We start from the raw sequence: 23,354 nt of genomic DNA, 5'->3' as shown, positions 1-23,354 counted from the left end.
GATAAGAGGGCAGTACACCAGCCCACAAGGGGTGGTGCCCCCCTAGGCATGTGGCCGAATTGGAGAAGAAGGAGAAGGGGTTCGGCCCCCCTTCCTTCTCTCCTTCCCCCTTCCCTTATCTCTCCGGCTAAAAAAGGAAGGTGGGAGGCCGAATTGGAGGAGGCCCCAAGTAGGATTCCTCCTACTTGGGACGCCCCATGGCTGCTCCCCTCCCCCTCCCACCTATATATACATGGGAGGGGGCGCCTAACACACCAACAATTGTTAGCCGTGCGCGGCGCTGTTGGGCCTCCAGGTGCAGAGGTTTGTAGGACAGTAGCAAATTTCCCTCAAGTGGATGACCTAAGGTTTATCAATCCGTGGGAGGCATAGGATGAATATGGTCTCTCTCAAACAACCCTGCAACCAAATAACAAAGAGTCTCTTGTGTCCCCAACACACCCAATACAATGGTAAATTGTATAGGTGCACTAGTTCAGTGAAGAGATGGTCATACAAGTGCAATATGGATGGTAGATATAGGTTTTTGTAATCTGAAAATATAAAAACAGCAAGGTAACTAATGATAAAAGTGATCACAAACGGTATTGCAATGCGTTGAAACAAGGCCTAGGGTTCATACTTTCACTAGTGCAAGTTCTCTCAACAATAATAACATAATTAGATCATTTAACAATCCCTCAACATGCAACAAAGAGTCACCCCAAAGTCACTAATAGCGGAGAACAAACGGAGAGATTATTGTAGGGTACGAAACCACCTCAAAGTTATTCTTTCCGATCAATCCATTGGGCTATTCCTATAAGTGTCACAAAGAGTTGGTAGTAAAATAACACCTTAAGAAACAAATCAACCAAAACCCTAATGTCACCTAGATACTCCAATGTCACCTCAAGTATCCGCGGGTATGATTATACGATATGCATCACAATCTCAGATTCATCTATTCAAACAACACAAAGAACTTCAAAGAGTGCCCCAAAGTTTCTACCGGAGAGTCAAGATGAAAACGTGTGCCAACCCCTATGCATAGATTCCCAAGGTCACGGAACCCGCAAGTTGATCACCAAAGCATACATCAAGTGAATCAATAGAATACCCCATTGACACCACGTGTATCCCACGCAAGACATACATCAAGTGTTCTCAAATCCTTAAAGACTCAATCCGATAAGATAACTTCAAAGGGAAAACTCAATCCATTACAAGATATAGAGGGGGAGAAACATCATAAGATCCAACTATAATAGCAAAGCTCGCGATACATCAAGATCGTGCCATATCAAGAACATGTGAGAGAGAGAGAGAGATCAAACACATAGCTACTGGTACATACCCTCAGCCCTGAGGGTGAACTACTCCCTCCTTGTCATGGAGAGCGCCGGGATGATGAAGATGGCCACCGGTGATGGATCCCCCCCTCCGGCAGGGTGCCGGAATAGGGTCCTGATTGGTTTTTGGTGGCTACAGAGGCTTGCGGCGGCGGTACTCCCGATCTAGGTTATTTTCAGGAGGTTTTTGTATTTATAGGAATTTTTGGCATAGGTCTCACATCAGGGGGGTCTCCGAGTCTTCCACGAGATAGGGGGACGCGCCCTGGGGGTAGGGCCCGCCCTCCACCCTCGTGGATGGCTCGGTACTCTTCTGGCCCAACTCTTTTACTTTGGGGGCTTCTTTTGGTCCATAAAAATCATCAGAAATTGGCATGTCAATTGGACTCCGTTTGGTATTCCTTTTCTGTAAAACTCAAAAACAAGGAAAAACAGAAACTGGCACTGGGCTCTAGGTTAATAGGTTAGTCCCAAAAATCATATAAAATAGCATATAAATGCATATAAAACATCCAAGATAGATAGTATAATAGCATGGAACAATAAAAAATTATAGATACGTTGGAGACGTATCAGGCGCCCCCTTCCACAGTTTACGCCTCCGATCATATCTTCGTAGTGCTTAGGCGAAGCCCCGCGCGGATCACTTCACCATCACTGTCACAATGCCATCGTGCTGACAGAACTTGTCGTGGAATTGTCACGGCAGATGTCCTTAGTGCCAGGACTTAGTCGCGAGGCCAACGCATCTATGTGGTAGCTTACCAGGCTTGACACCTCGCTGGATTAAGAAGGCGAGGGACATCATCATGCTGAACGTGTGCAGAACTCAGAGGTGCCATACGTTCGGTACTTGATCGGTTGGAGCTAGAAGAAGTTTGACTACATCAACCGCGTTGTCAAACGCTTCCGCTTTCAGTCTACGAGGGTACGTAGACACACTCTCCCCCTCTCGTTGCTATACATCTCCTAGATATATCTCATGTAAGCATAGGAATTTTTTTGAAATTGCATGCTACGTTTCCCAACGGTGGCATCAGAGCCAGGTCTATGCGTAGATGATATGCATGAGTAGAACACAAAGAGTTGTGGCGGTGATAGTCATACTGCTTACCACGAACGTCTTATTTTGATTTGGCAGTATTGTTGGATGAAGCGGCCCGGACCAACCTTACATGACCACGTTCATGAGACCGGTTCCACCGACAAACATGCAACTAGTTTTGCATAAAGGTGGCTGGCGGGTGTCTGTTTCTCCTAATTTAGTTGAATTGAATTTGACTGCGAGCGGTCCTTGTTGAAGGTTAAAACAATAAACTTGACGAAACACCTGTGTGGTTTTGATGCATAGGTAAGAACGGTTCTTGCTAGAAGCCCGTAGCAGCCACGTAAAACTTGCAACAACAAAGTAGAGGACGTCTAACTTTTTTTGCAGGGCATGTTGTGATGTGATATGGTCAAGACATGATGTGGAATATGTTATTGTATGAGATGATCATGTTTTGTAAAAGTTATCGGCAACTGGCAGGAGCCTTATGGTTGTCTCTTTATTGTATGAAATGCAAACGCCATGTAATTGCTTTACTTTATCACTATGCGTTAGCGATAGTTGTAGAAGAAATAGTTGGCGAGACGACCACGACGCAACGATGGAGATCATGAGGATACTTTGGAGATGGAGATCAAAAGCACGAGATGATGATGGCCATATCATGCCACATATTTTGATTTCATGTGATGTTTATATTTTATGCATCTTATTTTGCTTAGTACGACGGTAGCATTATAAGATGATCCCTTAACTAAATTTCAAGGTATAAGTGTTCTCCTCGAGTATGCACCATTGCGACAGTTCGTCGTGTTGAGACACCATGTGATGATCGGGTGTGATATGCTCTACGTTCGTATGGGTGCAAGATAGTTTTGCACATGCGGAATACTTGGGTTAAACTTGACGAGCTTGGCATGTACAGACATGGCCTCGAAACACTGGAGACCAAAAGGTCGAACGTGAATCATATAGTAGATATGATCAACATAGAGATGTTCACCATTGATGACTACTCCATCTCACGTGATGATCGAACATGGTTTAGTTGATTTGGATCACGTATCATTTAGATGACTTGAGGGATGTCTATCTAAGTGGGGGTTCTTCAGTAATTTTATTAATTGAACTTAATTTATCATGAACTTAGTCCTGATAGTTTCTGCATATCTATGTTGTAGATCAATGGCCCGTGCTACCGTTCCCTTGAATTTTAATGTGTTCCTAGAGAAAGCTAAGTTGAAAGATGATGGTAGTAACTACACAGACTAGGTCCTTAACTTGAGGATTATCCTCATTGCTGCACAGAAGAATCATGTCCTTGATGCACCGCTAGGTGAAAGACCTGCTGCAGGAGCAGATGCTAATGTTATGAACGTCTGGAAGCTCGATCTGATGACTAATCGATAGTTCAGTGTGCCATGCTTTATGGCTTAGAATCGGGACTTCAAAGACGTTTTGAACGTCATGGACCATATGAGATGTTCCAGGAATTGAAGTTAATATTTCAAGCAAATGCCCGAGTTGAGAGATATGAAGTCCCCAACAAGTTCTATAGCTGCAAGATGGAGGAGAACAGTTCTGTCAGTGAACACATACTCAAAATGTCTAGGTATCATAATCACTTGACTTAGCTGGGAGTTAATCTTCTAGATGATATTGTTATTGACAGAGTTCTTCAATCACTGCCACCAAGCTACAAAGGCTTCGGGATGAACTATAATATGCAAGGGATAGATAAGACAATTCCCGAGCTCTTCGCTATGCTCAAAGCTGTGGAGGTAGAAATCAAGAAGGAGTATCAAGTGTTGATGGTTAACAAGACCACTAGTTTCAAGAAAAAGGGCAAGGGAAAGAGGGGGAACTTTAATAAGAATGGCAAGCAAGTTGCCACTCCCGGGAAGAAGCCCAAAGCTGGACCCAAGCCTGAAACTGAGTGCCTCTACTACAAAGGGACTGGTCACTAGAAGTGGAACTACCCCAAGTATTTTGGTGGATAAGAAGGATGGCAAAGTGAACAAAGGTATATTTGATATACATGATGTGTACCTTACTAATGCTCATAGTAGCACCTAGGTATTTGATACTGATTCGGTTGCTCATATTTGTAACTCAAAATAGGGGCTATGGATTAAATGAAGATTGGCTAAGGACGAGGTGACGATGCGCGTCGGAAATGGTTCCAAGGTTGATGTGATCGCTGGCGGCACGCTATCTCTATATCTACCTTCGGGATTAGTTTTCGACCTGAATAATTGTTATTTGGTGCCAGCGTTGAGCATGAACATTATATCTGGATCTTGTTTAGTGCGAGATGGTTATTCATTTAAATCAAAGAATAATGGTTGTTCTATTTATATGAGTAATATCTTTTATGGTCATGCACCCTTGAAGAGTGGTCTATTTTTGTCGAATCTCGATTGTGGTGATACACATATTCATAACATTGATGCCAAAAGATGCAAAGTTGATAATGATAGTGCAACATATTTGTGGCACTGCTGTTTAGGTCATATTGGTGTAAAGCGCATGAAGAAACTCCATGCAAATGGACTTTTTGAATCACTTGATTATGAATGATTTGATACTTGCGAACCATGCCTCATGGGCAAGATGACTAAAACTCCGTTCTCCGGAACAATGGAGCGAGCCAATAACTTATTGGAAATAATACATACCGATGTATGCAGTCCGATGAGTGTTGAGGCTCGCGGCGGGTATCGTTATTTTCTGACCTTCACAGATGATTTGAGTAGATATGGGTATATCTACTTAATGAAACACAAGTCTGAAACATTTGAAAAGTTCAAAGAATTTCAGAGTGAAGTGGAGAATAATCATAACAAGAAAATAAAGTTTCTACGATCTGATCGCGGAGGCGAATATTTGAGTTACGAGTTTGGCCTTCATTTAAAACAATGTGGAATAGTTTCACAACTCATGCCACCTGGAACACCACATCGTAATGGTGTGTCCGAACGTCGTAACCGTACTTTATTAGATATGGTGTGAACTATGATGTCTCTTACCGATTTACCACTATCATTTGGGGGTTATGCATTAGAGACAGCTGCATTCACGTTAAATAGGGCACCATCTAAATCCGTTGAGACAACACTGTATGAACTATGGTTTGGCAAGAAACCTAAGCTGTCATTTCTTAAACTTTCTAGAGAAGGAGTTTCTCTTGAAAGGAGTGAGTGGGAGGAAAGTAGAACTTGATGAGGTAACTGTACCTTCTCTCGAATTGGAAGGTGGATCATCACAGAAAACCGTTCCCGTGATGCCTACATGAACTAGAGAGGAAGCTAATGATAATGATCATGAAACTTCATATCAAATTACTACTGAACCTCGTAGGTCAACCAGAGCACGATCCGTACCAGAGTGGTACGGTAATCCTGTTCTGGAAGTAATGTTACTAGACCATGATGAACCTACGAACTATGAAGAAGCTATGATGAGCCCAGATTCTGATAAATGGCTTGAGGCCATGAAATCTGAGATAGGATCCATGTATGAGAACAAAGTGTGGACTTTGATGGATTTGCCCGATGATCGACGATCCATAGAGAATAAATGGATCTTTAAGAAGAAGACTGGCATTGATCGTAATGTTACTATCTACAAAGCTCAACTTGTCGCAAAAGGTTTTTGACAAGTTCAAGGAGTTGACTACGATGAGACTTTCTCTCCCCGTAGCGATGCTTAAGTCTGTTCGAATCATGTTAGCAATTGCTGCATTTTATGATTATGAAATCTGGCAAATGGACATCAAAACTGCATTCCTTAATGGATTTCTTAAAGAAGAGTTGTATATGATGCAACCAGAAGGTTTTGTAGATCCTAAAGGTGCTAACAAAGTGTGCAATCTCCAGCGATCCATCTATGGACTGGTGCAAGCATCTCGGAGTTGGAATATACGCTTTGATGAGGTGATAAAAGCATATGGTTTTATACAGACTTTCGGAGAAGCCTGGATTTACAAGAAAGTGAGTGGGAGCTCTGTAGCATTTCTAATATTATATGTGGATGACATATTGTTGATTGGAAATGATGTAGAATTTCTGGATAGCATAAAAGGATCCTTGAATAAAAGTTTTTCAATGAAAGACCTCGGTGAAGCTGCTTATATATTGGGCATCAAGATCTATAGAGATAGATCAAGACACTTAATAGGACTTTCACAAAGCACATACCTTGATAAAGTTTTGAAGAAGTTCAAAATGGATCAGTCAAAGAAAGGGTTCTTGCATGTGTTACAAGGTGTGAACTTGAGTCAGACTCAATGCCCGACCACTGCAGAAGATAGAGAGAAAACGAAAGTCATTCCCTATGCCTCAGCCATAGGTTCTATCATGTATGCTATGCTGTGTACCAGACCTAATGTGTGCCTTGCTATAAGCCTGGCAGGGAGGTACCAAAGTAATCCAGGAGTGGATCACTGGACATTGGTCAAGAACATCCTGAAGTACCTGAAAAGGACTAGGGATATGTTTCTCATTTATGGAGGTGACAAAGAGCTCATCATAAATGGTTATGTCGATGTAGATTTGACACTGATACAGATGACCCTAAGTCACAAACCGGATACGTATTTATATTGAATGGTGGAGCTGTCAGTTGGTGCAGTTCCAAGCAGAGCGTCGTGGCGAGATCTACGTGTGAAGTGGAGTACATAGCTGCTTCGGAAGCAGTAAATGAAGGAGTCTGGATGAAGGAGTTCATATACGATCTAGGTGTAATACCTAGTGCATCGGGTCTAATGGAAATCTTTTGTGACAATACTGGAGCAATTGCCTTGGCAAAGGAATCCAGATTTCACAAAAGAACCAAACACATCAAGAGACGCTTGAACTCCATCCGTGATCAAGTCAAGGATGGAGACATAGAGATTTGCAAAATACATATAGATCTGAATGTAGCAGACCCATTGACTAAGCCTCTTCCACGAGCAAAACATGATCAGCACCAAGACTCCATGGGTGTTAGAATCATTACAATGTAATCTAGATTATTGACTCTAGTGCAAGTGGGAGACTGAAGGAAATATGCCCTAGAGGCAATAATAAAGTTGTTATTTTATATTTCCTTATTCATGATAAATGTTTATTATTCATGCTAGAATTGTATTGACCGGAAACCTTAATACACGTGTGAATACATAGACAAACACTGTGTCCCTAGTGAGCCTCTACTTGACTAGCTCGTTGATCAAAGATGGTTAAGGTTTCCTAACCATGGACATGAGTTGTCATTTGATAATGGGATCACATCATTAGGAGAATGATGTGATGGTCGTGACCCATCCATTAGCTTAGCATATTGATTGTTCAGTTTTATTGCTATTGCTTTCTTCATGTCAAATACATATTCCTGCGACTATGAGATTATGCAACTCCCGAATACTTGAGGAATACCTTGTGTGCTATCAAACGTCACAATGTAACTGGGTGATTATAAATATAATCTACAGGTATCTCCGAAGGTGTCTGTTGGGTTGGCATAGATCAAGATTATGATTTGTTACTTCGAGTATCGGAGAGGTGTCTCTAGGACCTCTCGGTAATACACATCATAAGAAGCCTTGCAAGAAAAGTGACTAATGAGTTAGTTGTGGGATGATGTATTACAGAACGAGTAAAGATACTTGTCGGTAATGAGATTGAACTAGGTATGAAGATACTGACGATCGAATCTCGTGCAAGTAACATACCAATGACAAAGGGAATAACGTATGTTGTCATTATGGTTCGACCGATAAAGATCTTCGTAGAATATGTAGGAACCAATATGAGCATCTAGGTTCCGTTGTTGGTTATTGACCGGAGAGGTGTCTCGGTCATGTCTACATAGTTCTCAAACCCGTAGGGTCCGCATGCTTAATGTTCGATGACGATTTAGTATTATATGAGTTATGTGATTTGGTGACCGAATGTTGTTCATAGTCCTGGATGAGATCACGGACATGATGAGGAGTCTCGAAATGGTCGAGAGGTAAATATTTATATATAGGATGATAGTATTCAGACACCGGAAGTGTTCCGGATAGTGTCGGGTATTTATCGGAGTACCGGGGGGGTGGGGGTTACCGGAAACCCCGGGGGGGGGGGAGATATGGGCCATAAGAGGGGAGCACACCAGCCCACAAGGGGTGGCGCACCCCCCTTAGGCATGTGGCCGAATTGGAGAAGGAGGAGAAGGGGTTTGGCCCCCCTTCCTTCTCTCCTTCCCCCTTCCCTTTTCTCTCCGGCTAAAAAAGGAAGGGGGGAGGCTGAATTGGAGGAGGCCCCATGTAGGATTCCTCTTACTTGGGGCGTCCCTTGGATGCTCCCCTCCCCTCCCACCTATATATACATGGGGAGGGGCGCCTAGAACACACACCAACAATTGTTAGCCGTGTGCAGCGCCCCCTTCCACAGTTTACGCCTCCGGTCATATCTTCGTAGTGCCTAGGCGAAGCCCTCCGCGGATCACTTCACCATCACCGTCACCATGCCATCGTGCTGACGGAACTCATCTACTTCCTCGATCCCTTGTTGGATCAAGAAGGCGAGGGACATCATCGCGTTGAACGTGTGCAGAACTCGGAGGTGCCGTACGTTTGATACTTGATCGGTCGGAGCTAGAAGAAGTTCGACTACATCAACCGCATTGTCAAACGCTTCCGCTTTCGGTCTACGAGGGTACGTAAACACACTCTCCCCCTCTCATTGATATATCTCTGATGACCCACAAGTATATGGGATGAATTGTATCCTTTTCAATAAGTAAGACTGTCAAACCCAACGAGGAGCAGAAGGAAATGACGAATGGTTTTCAGCAAGGTAATGTCTGCAAATGTTGAAATTGTAAGTAACAGAGTAGTTTGATAGCAAGATAACTTGTAACGAGCAAGTAATGACAGTAGTAACAAAGTGCAGCAAGGTAGCCCAATCCTTTTGAGGCAAAGGACATGCCAAAATAGTCTCTTATAATAAGCAAAGCGTTCTTGAGGGTACATGGGAATTTCATCTAGTCACTTTCATCATGTTGGTTTGATTCGTGTTCGCTACTTTGATAATTTGATATGTGGGTGGATTGGTGCTTAGGTGATGTTCTTACTTGAACAAACCTCTACTTATAAGTCACCCCCCTGCAAGCATCTGCAACTACAAGAAAAGTATTAAGAATAAATTCTAACCATAGCATTAAACTTTTGGATCCAATCAGTCCCTTATGGAATAGCGCATAAACTAGGGTTTAAGCTTCTGTCACTTTTGCAACCCATCATCTAATTACTACTCCACAATGCATTCCCTTAGGCCCAAATATGGTGAAGTGTCATGTAGTCGACGTTCACATGACACCACTAAGGGAATCACAACATGCATACTATCAAAATATCGAACACATATCAAGTTCACATGATTACTTGCAACAAGATTTCTCCTGCGACCTCAAGAACAAAAGTAACTACTCACAAGTGATAAACATGCTCAAGATTAGAGGGGTATTAAATATCATATTGGATCTGAACATATAATCTTCTACCAAATAAACCATATAGTAATCAACTACAAGATGTAATCAACACTACTAGTCACCCACAAGCACCAATCTATATTTCCGGTACAAAGATTAAACACAAGAGATGAACTAGGGTTTGAGAGGAGATGGTATTGTTGAAGATGTTAATGGATATTTCCCTCCCCAAGATGGGAGAGTTGTTGGTGATGATGATGATGATGATTTCCCCCTCCAGGAGGGAAGTTCCCCCGGCGGAATCGTTCCACCGGAGGGCAAAAGTGCTCCTGCCCAAGTTCCACCTCGAACAGTGGCGCTCCATCCCAAAAGTCCTCCCCTTATTTTTTCTGGGTCAAAATGACTTATATACTAGAAGATGGGCACCAGAGGTGGGCCATGCTGAGCACAACCCACTAGGGCGCGCCTGGGGGGCCAGGCGCGCCCTGGTGTCTTGTGCTCACTAGGTGGCCCCCTCCGGTGGTTATTTGCTCCAGTATTTCTTATTTATTCCGTAAAAATTCCCCGTGAAGTTTCAGCTCATTTGGAGTTGTGCAGAGTAGGTGGCCTAACGTAGCTTTTCCAGGTCCAGATTTCCAGCTGCCGGAATTCTCCCTCTTTTGTGTGAACCTTGCAAATTATGAGAGAAAAGGCATTAGAATTACTCCAAAAAGCATTATTATGCATTAAATCATTATAAATAATAGTAGGTAAACATGATGCAAAATGGACGTATCAACTCCCCCAAGCTTAGAGCTCGCTTGTCCTCAAGTGAAAACTGAAATCGAAAAAACATGTCCACATGCTTAGAGAGAGTGGTGTCGATAAAAACAAAATACGGACATAGAAGCATCATGTATATTATTATAACAACAACAAACTTAAACATAACACTTTTATCATAGAATCCTCATGAATATGTAACAATTCATCACACCATCGAAGTATAAAGCATAAACTCTATTGGAAACCAATAAACTATGTTCTCAATCAACTCTGCAACTACAATTCATCATCTTTTTAGGAAGGGTCACATATCGGAGCCTTTAGGCAAGTCGACATACTCAACCATCTTATAGTCTTCTATGATTGCTAACACTCACTGCATACACATGAGCAAAACGTTTGAACCGGAAACATAGAAAGATAGGAGCTTATAGTTTCGCCTCCCAACATACTCACCTCAAGGGTGATGTCTGATGTCTACTACACAACGTTCTTCTTGTAGACGTTGTTGGGCCTCCAAGTGCAGAGGTTTGTAGGACAGTAGAAAATTTCCCTCAAGTGGATGACCTAAGGTTTATCAATCCGTAGAAGGCGTAGGACGAAGATGGTCTCTCTCAAGCAACCCTGCAACCCAATAACAAACAGTCTCTTGTGTCCCCAACACACCCAATACAATGGTAAATTGTATAGGTGCACTAGTTCGGCAAAGAGATGGTGATACAAGTGGTATATGGATGGTAGATAAAGGTTTTTGTAATCTTAAAATATAAAAACAGCAAGGTAACTAATGATAAAAGTGAGCATAAATGGTATTGCAATGCATTGAAACAAGGCCTAGGGTTCATACTTTCACTAGTGCAAGTTCTCTCAACAATAATAACATAATTGGATCACATAACTATCCCTCTATATGCAACAAAGAGTCACTCCAAAGTCACTAATAGCGGAGAACAAACGAAGAGATTATTGTAGGGTACGAAACCACCTCAAAGTTATTCTTTCCAATCAATTCGTTGGGCTATTCCTATAAGTGTCACAAACAGCCCTAGAGTTCGTATAGAATAACACCTTAAGACACAAATCAACCAAAACCCTAATGTCACCTAGATAATCCAATGTCACCTCAAGTATCCGTGGGTGTGATTATATGATATGCATCACACAATCTCAGATTCATCTATTCAACCAACACATAGGACCTCAAAGAATGTCTGAAAGTTTCTACCGGAGAGTCAAGACGAAAACGTGTGCCAACCCCTATGCATAGGTTCATGGGCGGAACCCGCAAGTTGATCACCAAAACATACATCAAGTGGATCAATAGAATACCCCATTGTCACCACGGGTATCCCACGCATGACATACATCAAGTGTTCTCAAATCCTTAAAGACTCAATCCGATAAGATAACTTCAAAGGGAAAACTCAATCCATTACAAGAGAGTAGAGGGGGGAAGAAACATCATAGGATCCAAATATAATAGCAAAGCTCGCGATACATCAAGATCGTACCACCTCAAGAACACGAGAGAGAGAGAGATCAAACACATAGCTACTGGTACATACCCTCAGCCCCGAGGGAAAACTACTCCCTCCTCGTCATGGAGACCACCAGATGATGAAGATGGCCGTCGGAGAGGGATTGCCCCCTCCGGCAGGGTGCCGGAACGGGTCTAGGTTGGTTTTCGGTGGCTACGGAGGCTTCTGGCGGCGGAACTCCCGATCTATTGTCCTCCCCGAAGTTTTTAGGGTATATGGGTATATATGGGAGGAAGAACTACGTCGGTGGACCTCCGGGCTGTCCAGGAGGCAGGGGGCGCGCCCAGGGGGGGTGGGCACGCCCCCCACCCTCGTGGGCAGCCCGGGACTCTCCTGGTCCATCTCCGATACTCCGTGGGCTTCTTCTGGTCCAAAAATTAAGTTCCGTGAAGTTTCAGGTCAATTGGACTCCGTTTGATTTTCCTTTTCTGTGATACTCTAAAACAAGGAAAAAACAGAAACTGGCACTGGGCTCTGGGTTAATAGGTTAGTCCCAAAAATCATATAAAATAGCATATAAATGCATATAAAACATCCAAGGTTGATAATATAATAGCATTGAACAATAAAAAAAATTATAGATACGTTGGAGACGTATCAACATCCCCAAGCTTAATTCCTGCTCGTCCTCGAGTAGGTAAATGATAAAAACAGAATTTTTGATGTGGAATGCTACCTAACATATTTCTCTAAGTAATTCTCTTCATTTTGGCATGAATGTCCAGATCCATAAGATTCACGACAAAAGTTTAATATTGACATAAAAATAATAATACTTCAAGCATACTAACTAAGCAATCATGTCTTCTCAAAATAACATGGCCAAAGAAAGTTGTCCCTACAAAATCATATAGTCTGGCTATGCTCTATCTTCACCACACAAAATATTTAAATCATGCACAACCCCGATGACAAGCCAAGCAATTGTTTCATACTTTTGATGTTCTCAAACTTTTTCAATCTTCATGCAATACATGAGCGTGAGCCATGGACATAGCAATATAGGTGGAATAGAATGGTGGTTGTGGAGAAGACAAAAAGGGAGAAGATAGTCTCACATAAACTACGCGTATCAACGGTCTATGGAGATGCACATTAATAGATATCAATGTGAGTGAGTAGGGATTGCCATGCAACAGATGCACTAGAGCTATAAGTATATGAAAGCTCAACAAAAGGAACTAAGTGGGTGTGCATCCAACTTGCTTGCTCAAGAAGACCTAAGGCATTTTGAGGAAGCCCATCATTGGAATATACAAGCCAAGTTCTGTAATGAAAGATTCCCACTAGTATATGAAAGTGACAACATAGGAGACTCTCTATCATGAAGATAATGGTGCTACTTTGAAGCACAAGTGTGGTAAAAGGATAGTAGCATTGCCCCTTCTCTCTTTTTCTCACATTTTTTTTGTTTTTTTGTTTTTGGGCCTTCTCTTTTTTTGGCCCCTTTTTTCTCTTTTTTTTCGTCCGGAGTCTCATCCCGACTTGTGTGGGAATCGTAGTCTCCATCATCCTTTCCTCACTTGGGACAATGCTCTAATAATGATGAGCATCACACTTTTATTTACTTACAACTCAAGAATTACAACTCGATACTTAGAACAAGATATGACTCTATATGAAAGCCTCCGGCGGTGTACCGGGATGTGCAATGACTCATGAGTGACATGTATGAAAGAATTATGAACGGTGGCTTTGCCACAAATACGATGTCAACTACATGATCATGCAAAGCAATATGACAATGATGGAGCGTGTCATAATAACGGAATGGTGGAAAGTTGCATGGCAATATATCTCGGAATGGCTATGGATATGCCATAATAGGTAGGTATGGTGGCTGTTTTGAGGAAGGTATATGGTGGGTTTAAGGTACCGGCGAAAGTTGCGCGGTACTAGAGAGGCTAGCAATGGTGGAAGGGTGAGAGTGCGTATAATCCATGGACTCAACATTAGTCATAAAGAACTCACATACCTATTGCAAAAATCTATTAGTTATCGAAACAAAGTACTATGCGCATGCTCCTAGGGGGATAGATTGGTAGGAAAAGACCATCGCTCGTCCCCGACCGCCACTCATAAGGAACACAATCAATAAATAAATCATGCTCCGACTTCATCACATAACGGTTCACCATACGTGCATGCTACGGGAATCACAAAGTTTAACACAAGTATTCTCAAATTCACAACTACCCCACTAGCATGACTCTAATACCACCATCTTCATATCTCAAAACAATCATAAAGAATCAAACTTCTCATAGTATTCAATGCACTCTATATGAAAGTTTTTATTACATCCCTCTTGGATGCCCATCATATTAGGACTAGTTTCATAACCAAGGCAAATTACCATGCTGTTCTAAAGACTCCCAAAATAATATAAGTGAAGCACGAGAGTTCATCTAATTTCTATAAAATAAAACCACCACCGTGCTCTAAAAAGATATAAGTGAAGCACTAGAGCAAATGACAAACTACTCCAAAAGATATAAGTGAAGCTCAATGAGTAGTTGAATAATTATGCAACTATGTGAAGACTCTCTAAATTTTAATAATTTCAGATCTTGGTATTTTATTCATACAGCAAGCAAAACAAAATAAAATAAATTGACGCTCCAAGCAAAACACATATCATGTGGCGAATAAAAATATAGCTCCAAGTAAAGTTACCGATGGAAGTAGACAAAAGCGGGGATGCCTTCCGGGGCATCCCCAAGCTTTGGCTTTTAGGTGTCCTTAGATTATATTGGGGTGCCATGGGCATCCACAAGCTTAGACTCTTTCCACTCCTTATTCCATAATCCATCAAATCTTTTACCCAAAACTTGAAAACTTCACAACACAAAACTTAAAGTAGAAAATCTCGTGAGCTTCGTTAGCGAAAGAAAACAAAACACCACTTCAAGGTACTGTAATGAACTCATTATTTATTTATATTGGTGTTAAACCTAATTTATTCCAACTTCTCTATGGTTTATAAACTATTTTACTAGCAATAGATTCATCAAAATAAGCAAACAACACACGAAAAACAGAATCTGTCAAAAATAGAACAGTCTGTAGTTATCTGTAGCTAACGCAAGATCTGGAACCCCAAAAATTCTAAAATAAATTGCTGGAAGTGAGGAATTTATCTATTAATCATATTCAAAAATAATTATCTAAATATCACTTTCCAAATAAAAATGGCAGCAATTCTCGTGATCGCTAAAGTTTCTGTGTTTTACAGCAAGATTAAAAAGACTTCCCCCAAGTCTTCCCAACGGTTCTACTTGGCACAAACACTAATTAAAACATAAAAACTCAATCATAACAGAGGCTAGATAAATTATTTATTACTAAGCAGGAGAAAAAAGCAAGGAATAAAAAAGAAAATTGGGTTGCCTCCCAACAAGCGCTATCGTTTAACGCCCCTAGCTAGGCATGACGATTTCAATGATGCTCACATAAAAGATAAGAATTGAAACATAAAGAGAGCATCATGAAGAATATGAATAGCACATTTAAGTCTAACCCACTTCCTATGCATAGGGATTTTGTGAGCAAACAACTTATGGGAACAATAATCAACTAGCATAGGAAGGCAAAACAAGCATAACTTCAAAACTTTAAGCACATAGAGAGGAAACTTGATATTATTGCAATTCCTAGAAGCATATATTCCTCCCTCATAATAATTTTCAGTAGCATCATGAATGAATTCAGCAATATAACCAGCACCTAAAGCATTATTTTCATGATCTACAAGCATAGAAATTTTATTACTATCCACACAAGCAAAATTCTTCTCATGAATAATAGTGGGAGTATCATAAGAGACTTGAATACTATAAATTGTTTCCACATTAAAAGAGTAATGTTCAGAAAAGGGGTAATCATAATCATGACAAGTTTTATAAATATAATCATCACTACTTTTTATAGCATATGTATCATCACAATAATTATCATAAGTAGCAACTTTGTTCTCATCGTAATCGATTGAAACCTCTTCCAAGATAGTGGAATCATCACTAAATAAAGTCATGACCTCTCCAAATCCACTTCCATAATTATCATAATAAGATTCAACATCCTCCAAAATAGTGGGATCATTACTTCCTAAAGTTGACACTCTTCCAAACCCACTTTCATCAATATAATCATCATAAGTAGGAGGCATGCTATCATCATTATAAATTTGCATATCAAAACTTGGGAGACTAAAAATATCATCTTCATTAAACGTAGAATCCCCAAGCTTGGGACAAACGTTAATTGCAGCAAATATATTCTCAAAAACATCATCTTCATCAAACATAGCATCCCCAATCTTGGGCCTTTTCATATCATAAGCATAATCACTCTCATCATTAATAGTATAGATAGCACCAATAGTATAGCAATTATCATATTCTTCCAAGCAAGTGCCAAAAAGATTTTCAAGATCATAAGAAGTATCATTATCTTCCCAATCATAATCATCACAACAAGCAATAGGCATAACGAGATCATCATCAAGTGCATCATCTTCCACAATTATTTTTGATTCATTTTCATGAGGCACACCCATAATAGGAGAAACATTATCTGGGAGAGATATCTTTTTACCTCTCTTCCTTTTCCTTTTCCTTTTCTTCTTCTTCACCACATCATGTGTGGGTTCAATCCTCTTTTTGGAGCTCCTTATTAATGAGATTGGTTGAATAGAAGGCTCCTCCTCATTACCTGATTCATCATAAGAAATAATAGGAGGATATTGGGAAGTCTCTTCCCTTTCATTAGTATTCTCTTCATCTTCTATTTGTTTTCTTTATGTAATTGGCAATATAAGGGTTTTCAATGCAATTCACCGCACAATACATATAAATTTCCTCTATATCAAAATCAAGAAATTTATCGAGATTAAATTTTGGAATACCCTCAGTTATATGTTTCATTTCTTCATAACCCAAAAGAATACTAAGCTCTTTATGATGCTCAAGGGTAATCAAGTTATCACAATTTTTGGACACGACTTGACCATGAAACAAATAGCATTGGAGCTTTAAATGTCCATGTTCATTGCAAAGTTCACAAGGCTGGCGATAAATATTGAATCTTTCAGCACAAACACCTAGCCTTTCTCGCAACAATTTAGTTTCTAAATGCTTATGCCTCTTGCAATATCTATCTTCCCTATTTGGTGTGTACTTTCAAACCCAATGCACTCCACAAAAATTGACATGTTTATAGGAGACATTTTCATCATAACTAGTGCAATCTTCATTAGTACTATGGATATTCAAGGAACTCGTACTAACAACATTGCAATCATGCTCATCATTCAAATATATATTGCCAAACATTCTAATGCATTCTTCTTCTAGTACTTGAGCACAATTTTCCTTTCCATCATTCTCATGAAAGATATTAAAAAGATGAATCGTATGAGGCAAACTCAATTCCATATTTCTTCAATTTTCTTTTATAAACTAAACTAGTGATAAAACAAGAAACTAAAAGACTCGATTACAAGATATAAAGATATACCTTCAAGAACTCACCTCCCTGGCAACGGCACCAGAAAAGAGCTTGATTTCTACTACACAACCTTCTTCTTGTAGATGTTGTTGGGCCTCCAAGTGCAGAGGTTTGTAGGACAGTAGCAAATTTCCCTCAAGTGGATGACCTAAGGTTTATCAATCCGTAGGAGGTGTAGGATGAAGATGGTCTCTCTCAAGCAACCCTGCAACCAAATAACAAAGAGTCTCTTGTGTCCCCAACACACCCAATACAATGGTAAATTGTATAGTTGCACTAGTTCGGCGAAGAGATGGTGATACAAGTGGTATATGGATGGTAGCACTAGTAGAAAAAGGGTCAAACGTGAAGCACATTAGTGCCGGTTTGTATTTGAGCCGGCACTAATGTATACATTAGTGCCGGTTCCAACGGCTAGCTGGGCCGCTTTCATTAGTACTGGTTTGTGGCGAACCTTTAGCACCGGTTCATGCCACGAACCGGTACTAATGAGAGTGGTGGCAGGATGTTGTCAGACTGGGGCCCCTCCAGCCCCTTTAGTACCGGTTCTTGGCACGAACTGGTACTAAAGGTCATCCTACATAAACCCTTCGTCCACCCGAGCTCGCTCTGTTCTTCCCCTTTCCCCTCTCCTCTCTGTTCTTCCCCTCTTCCTCTCGAGCTCATCACACATTTTGCCCAAAATTTGTCAAGATTTGAAGGCCCCCATCCATTCAAATGATCACAAAGGTTAGCAACTTTGTCCTTTCATCTCTCATTGCTAGATTAGCTCTCGCAATGCTTTATATAGTGATTAATTTGTGAGTTTAGTAATTTGGGAGGATATATATATGTGCTAGTATTTGATTTATATGCAATTTGAGGTCAAAAATAACACTTAGTTTGCATATGTAGGTGTGGTTTACTTAGTGCCTTCTAAATCTCCATCATAACCACCGTCGATCGCCCGCACCGTCCCGTCGCCGGCACCACCTTGTGGTGAGCCTCTTGTTCATGAAATTTTATATAAAAATTGATGTTTGTGTGATTTGGATATATAGTTACTCGTATAATTATCTTACCCGTACGTTGTTTGTTATACATATAGTGCCATGGTTTTGATATCCGTCCCCGTCGGCCCTCGTCCTTGTTATGATTCGGATGTGGTATATATATTCTCTTTTAAAACTAGTTGCATTTCGTGTTTATGACAAATTATGCCCATCAAGTTGACATAGAAATTTTTTCTAGGAGGTATGTGAACCGGAAATTCCAATCGACCCTATTGTCGAGAGGTTAAATTTAGTTGAAAGAGAAAGCGAGTACTTGAAAGAAAAATTGAAAAGAATTGAGGGGGAGAAGATGGAATTGGAGTTGCATGTTGCCGATGTCGTCGATGATCACAAGATCAAGATGGAGAAAATGCGCTTGAAGATTAGAAAGATTAGAAAATATGTCATCGATAGTGAGGCTTGGTATCATTATGCTGTTGGATCCATTGTTACCTTAGTTGCGATCTTGATCGTATTTGTTGTTGCATTTAAATGCTTTAGCTAGAGAGTTATTTGTTTGTTGCATTTAAGTGTTGTATGAACTTGTATTAATTTGGTCTATTCGCTGTTGTGTAATGAAGATGAGCCGGCAATGGATGTACAATGACCGATGCTCTCCCCAGTTCATTGAGGGCATGCATACTTTTCTGCTTGCGGCTGAGGCAAACAAGCGGGCGGATGGTTTTATGCCTTGTCCATGTGCTCGCTGTAAGAATGGTCACAATTACTCTACGTCAAGAACCATTCACGTCCACCTGTTTAAGTCTAGTTTCATGCCCCACTATAATGTTTGGACCAAGCACGGACAAAGAGGGGTTATGATGGAAGACAATGAAGAAGAAGAGGACGACGACAGCTATCCTGGCCATGGGTTCCCTGAATACGAGTGGGGGAAGAAGCTGAGTCGGTAATGCGGGAAGAAGCTGAGCCGGCAATGCGGGAAGAAGCTGAAGAAGAGGCATCAGATGAGCCCGTTGATGATCTAGGTCGGGCCATTGCCGATGCAAAGAGAAACTGTGCAAGTGATTTGGAGAAGAAGAAGTTGCAGCGCATGTTAGAGGATCACAAAAAATTGTTGTACCCGAATTGCGTAGGTGACAAGAAAAAGCTGGGCACCACACTGGAATTGCTGCAATGGAAGGCAGAGAATGGTGTATCTGACAAGGGATTTGGAAAGTTGCTGGTAATGATAAAGGATATGCTTCCAAAGGACAACGAATTGCCCGAGAGTACGTACGAAGCAAAGAAGGCTATCTGCCCTCTAGGGTTAGAGGTGCAGAAGATACATGCATGCCCTAATGATTGCATCCTCTACCGCGGTGAGTACGAGGATTTGAACGCTTGCCCGGTATGTGGTGCATTGCGCTATAAGATCAGCCGCGATGACCCTGGTGATGTCGAGGGCGAGCGCCCCAGGAAGAAGATTCCTGCCAAGGTGATGTGGTATGCTCCTATAATACCATGGTTGAAACGTTTGTTCCAAAACAAAGAGCATGCCAAGGCGATGCGATGGCACAGAGAAGGCCGTAAGAAAGACGGAAAGTTGAGAGTACCCACTGACGGGTCACAGTGGAGAAAAATCGAAAGAAAGTATGGGAAGGAGTTTGCAGATGACGCAAGGAGCGTATGGTTTGGTCTAAGTGCAGATGGCATTAATCCTTTTGGGGAGCAGAGCAGCAACCATAGCACTTGGCCTGTGACTCTATGTTTGTATAACCTTCCTCCTTGGTTGTGCATGAAGCGGAAGTTCATTATGATGCCAGTGCTCATCTAAGGCCCTAAGCAACCCGGCAACGACATTGATGTGTACCTAAGGCCATTAGTTGAAGAACTCTTACAACTGTGGAATGGAACAGGTGTACGTGCGTGGGATGAGGACATGGGGGAAGAATTTGACCTAAAGGCGTTGCTGTTCGTGACCATCAATGATTGGCCTGCTCTCAGTAACCTTTCAGGACAGACAAACAAGGGATACCGCGCATGCACGCACTGTTTGGACGATACCGACAGTATATATTTGGCTAATTGTAAGAAGAATGTGTACCTAGGACATCATCGATTTCTTCCGAGTAGGCATCCCGTAAGAAAGAAAGGCAAGCATTTCAAAGGTGAGGCGGATCACCGGACGAAGCCTCTCCACCGTACTGGTGCTGATGTACATGATATGGTCAAGGATTTGAAGGTGGTCTTTGGAAAGGGTCCTAGTGGACAACCTGTTCCGAATGACGCTGACGGACGCGCACCCATGTGGAAGAAGAAATCTATATTTTGGGACCTGCCCTATTGGAAAGACCTAGAGGTACGCTCCGCAATCAACGTGATGCACGTGACGAAGAATCTTTGTGTGACCCTGCTTGGTTTCTTGGGCGTGTATGGGAAGACAAAAGATACACCTGAGGCACGAGAGGACCAGCAACGTGTGCACGGAAAAGACGGCATACATCAGGGTCATGCAAGCTATGCTCTTACCAAAGAAGAGAAGGAAATCTTCTTTGAATGCCTGCTCAGTATTAAGGTACCATCTGGCTTCTCGTCTAATATAAAGGGAATAATAAACATGGCAGAGAAAAAATTCCAGAACCTAAAGTCTCATGACTACCACGTGATTATGACGCAACTGCTTCCGATTGCATTGAGGGGGCTTCTACCGGAAAACGTTCGATTAGCCATTGTGAAGCTATGTGCATTTCTCAATGCAATCTCTCAAAAGGTAATCGATCCAGAAATCATACCAAGGTTGGAGAATGATTTGGTGCAATGTCTTGTCAGTTTCGAGTTGGTGTTCCCACCATCCTTCTTCAACATCATGACGCACGTCCTAGTTCACCTATGCGAAGAGATTAACGTTTTGGGTCCTGTATTTCTACACAATATGTTCCCCTTTGAGAGGTTCATGGGAGTCTTAAAGAAATATGTTCATAACCGTGCTAGGCCAGAAGGAAGCATCTCCAAGGGCCGTCAAAATGAGGAGGTCATTGAGTTTTGTATTGACTTTATTCCTGACCTTAAGCCGATTGGTGTTCCTGAATCGCGGCATAAGGGCAGACTGGATGGAAAAGGCACGCTAGGAGGGGAACAAATAATATGTATGGACGGACATTCTCTCACTGAAGCACACTACACAGTTCTACAGAATTCCGCCTTGGTGGCTCCGTATATGGATGAACACAAGAATTTGCTACGCTCCAAACACCCGGAGCGGTCTAATGACTGGATTACACGTGAACAAACCAGGAGTTTCGCCAGCTGGTTGCAGACACGTACCATGCATGACACCTCTATTGAAGATGACCTGTACTTGCTGTCCCAGTTACCATCTTCGAATATAATGACTTTCAAAGGGTACGAGATAAATGGTAATACATTTTACACGATCGCCCAAGATAAGAAGAGCACCAACCAAAACAGTGGTGTCCGCTTTGATGCAGAAACCAAGACGGGAAAGGAAACATATTATGGTTATATACAGGACATATGGGAACTTGACTATCGACGTGGTTTGAAGGTCCCTTTGTTTCGGTGCAAATGGGTCAATATGACACGAGGCAGGGTAACGGAAGACCCGCAGTACGGAATGACAACAGTGGATCTCAACAATCTTGCGTGTGCAGACGAACTATTCGTCCTAGCCAATGATGTGGCACAGGTTTTCTATGTGAAGGACATGTCTACCAAGCCAAGAAAAAGAAAAGATAAGGAAGCAAATGCATCATACAATGAGCCAAAGCGACACATAGTTCTTTCTGGGAAGAGAAACATCGTGGGAGTGGATGACAAGACAGACAAGTCAGAAGATTATGAAAAGTTTGATGAAATTGCTCCATTCACAGTGAATATTGACCCGAGCATCCCGTTAAATGATGAAGATTTTCCATGGTTACGGTGCAAAGGGACACAAGCGAAGAAAAAGTTTCACACCCAAAGATCTGGGATGTGATCGGCTTCACTATCATCACTTTCTTCTATGTTTCACACCCAGAAGGGAATCTCTGTAATAGTTAGGGTAGTTAATTATGTATTTTGGCATTTGAAACGCTAAGAAATTTTATGTGCAAACAAATTCTTTCATGCCTTTACTGATTTTTAAAGTTAAGTTATTCACAAACTAGTGATTCACACTAATTTCAAATAATTCAAAATTTAAACTATTCAAATTTGAAAACTACGGGCACTAACAGAAAGTTTGTAATTTTTTGTACCTAACGCAAAAATATTCACAAAGAAACTCTAAATACACAAAGAAAAACAACTCAAAAATAAATAAAGCAAAAAAAATAAAAAAAGCCCGCCTACTAGGCCAGAGCGGCCGGCATACGACTAGAAACCCAACCTGTTGTTGGGCCAGGATGCAGGCCCGCAAACGCCCAGTAGGCCAACAGGGCAGCACAGAACATGTAGGCCCAGTAGGCCTGCTTTGGAGAGGAGCTCGAGAGAGCTACCGCACGGGGGTTTATAAACCAGTGCGGTCGCCCCTCGGCTAGCGAGGTGGGACTAAACTTGCCGCACCGCACCTACGCCAGCGCACCCCCTTTAGTACCGGGTGCCACGCCTGTTTTGGCCAGGCCAAGCGGCGGGAAGCGACCCCCTTTAGTACCGGGTCGTGGCACCAACCGGTACTAAAGGGGGGCCTTTAGTACCGGTTGGAGCCACCACCCGGTACTAAAGGGGG

Source organism: Triticum dicoccoides, chromosome 3A, assembly GCF_002162155.2.
Source record: "Triticum dicoccoides isolate Atlit2015 ecotype Zavitan chromosome 3A, WEW_v2.0, whole genome shotgun sequence".
Classification (NCBI taxonomy): domain Eukaryota; kingdom Viridiplantae; phylum Streptophyta; class Magnoliopsida; order Poales; family Poaceae; genus Triticum; species Triticum dicoccoides.
This window is presented reverse-complemented; position numbering follows the sequence as displayed.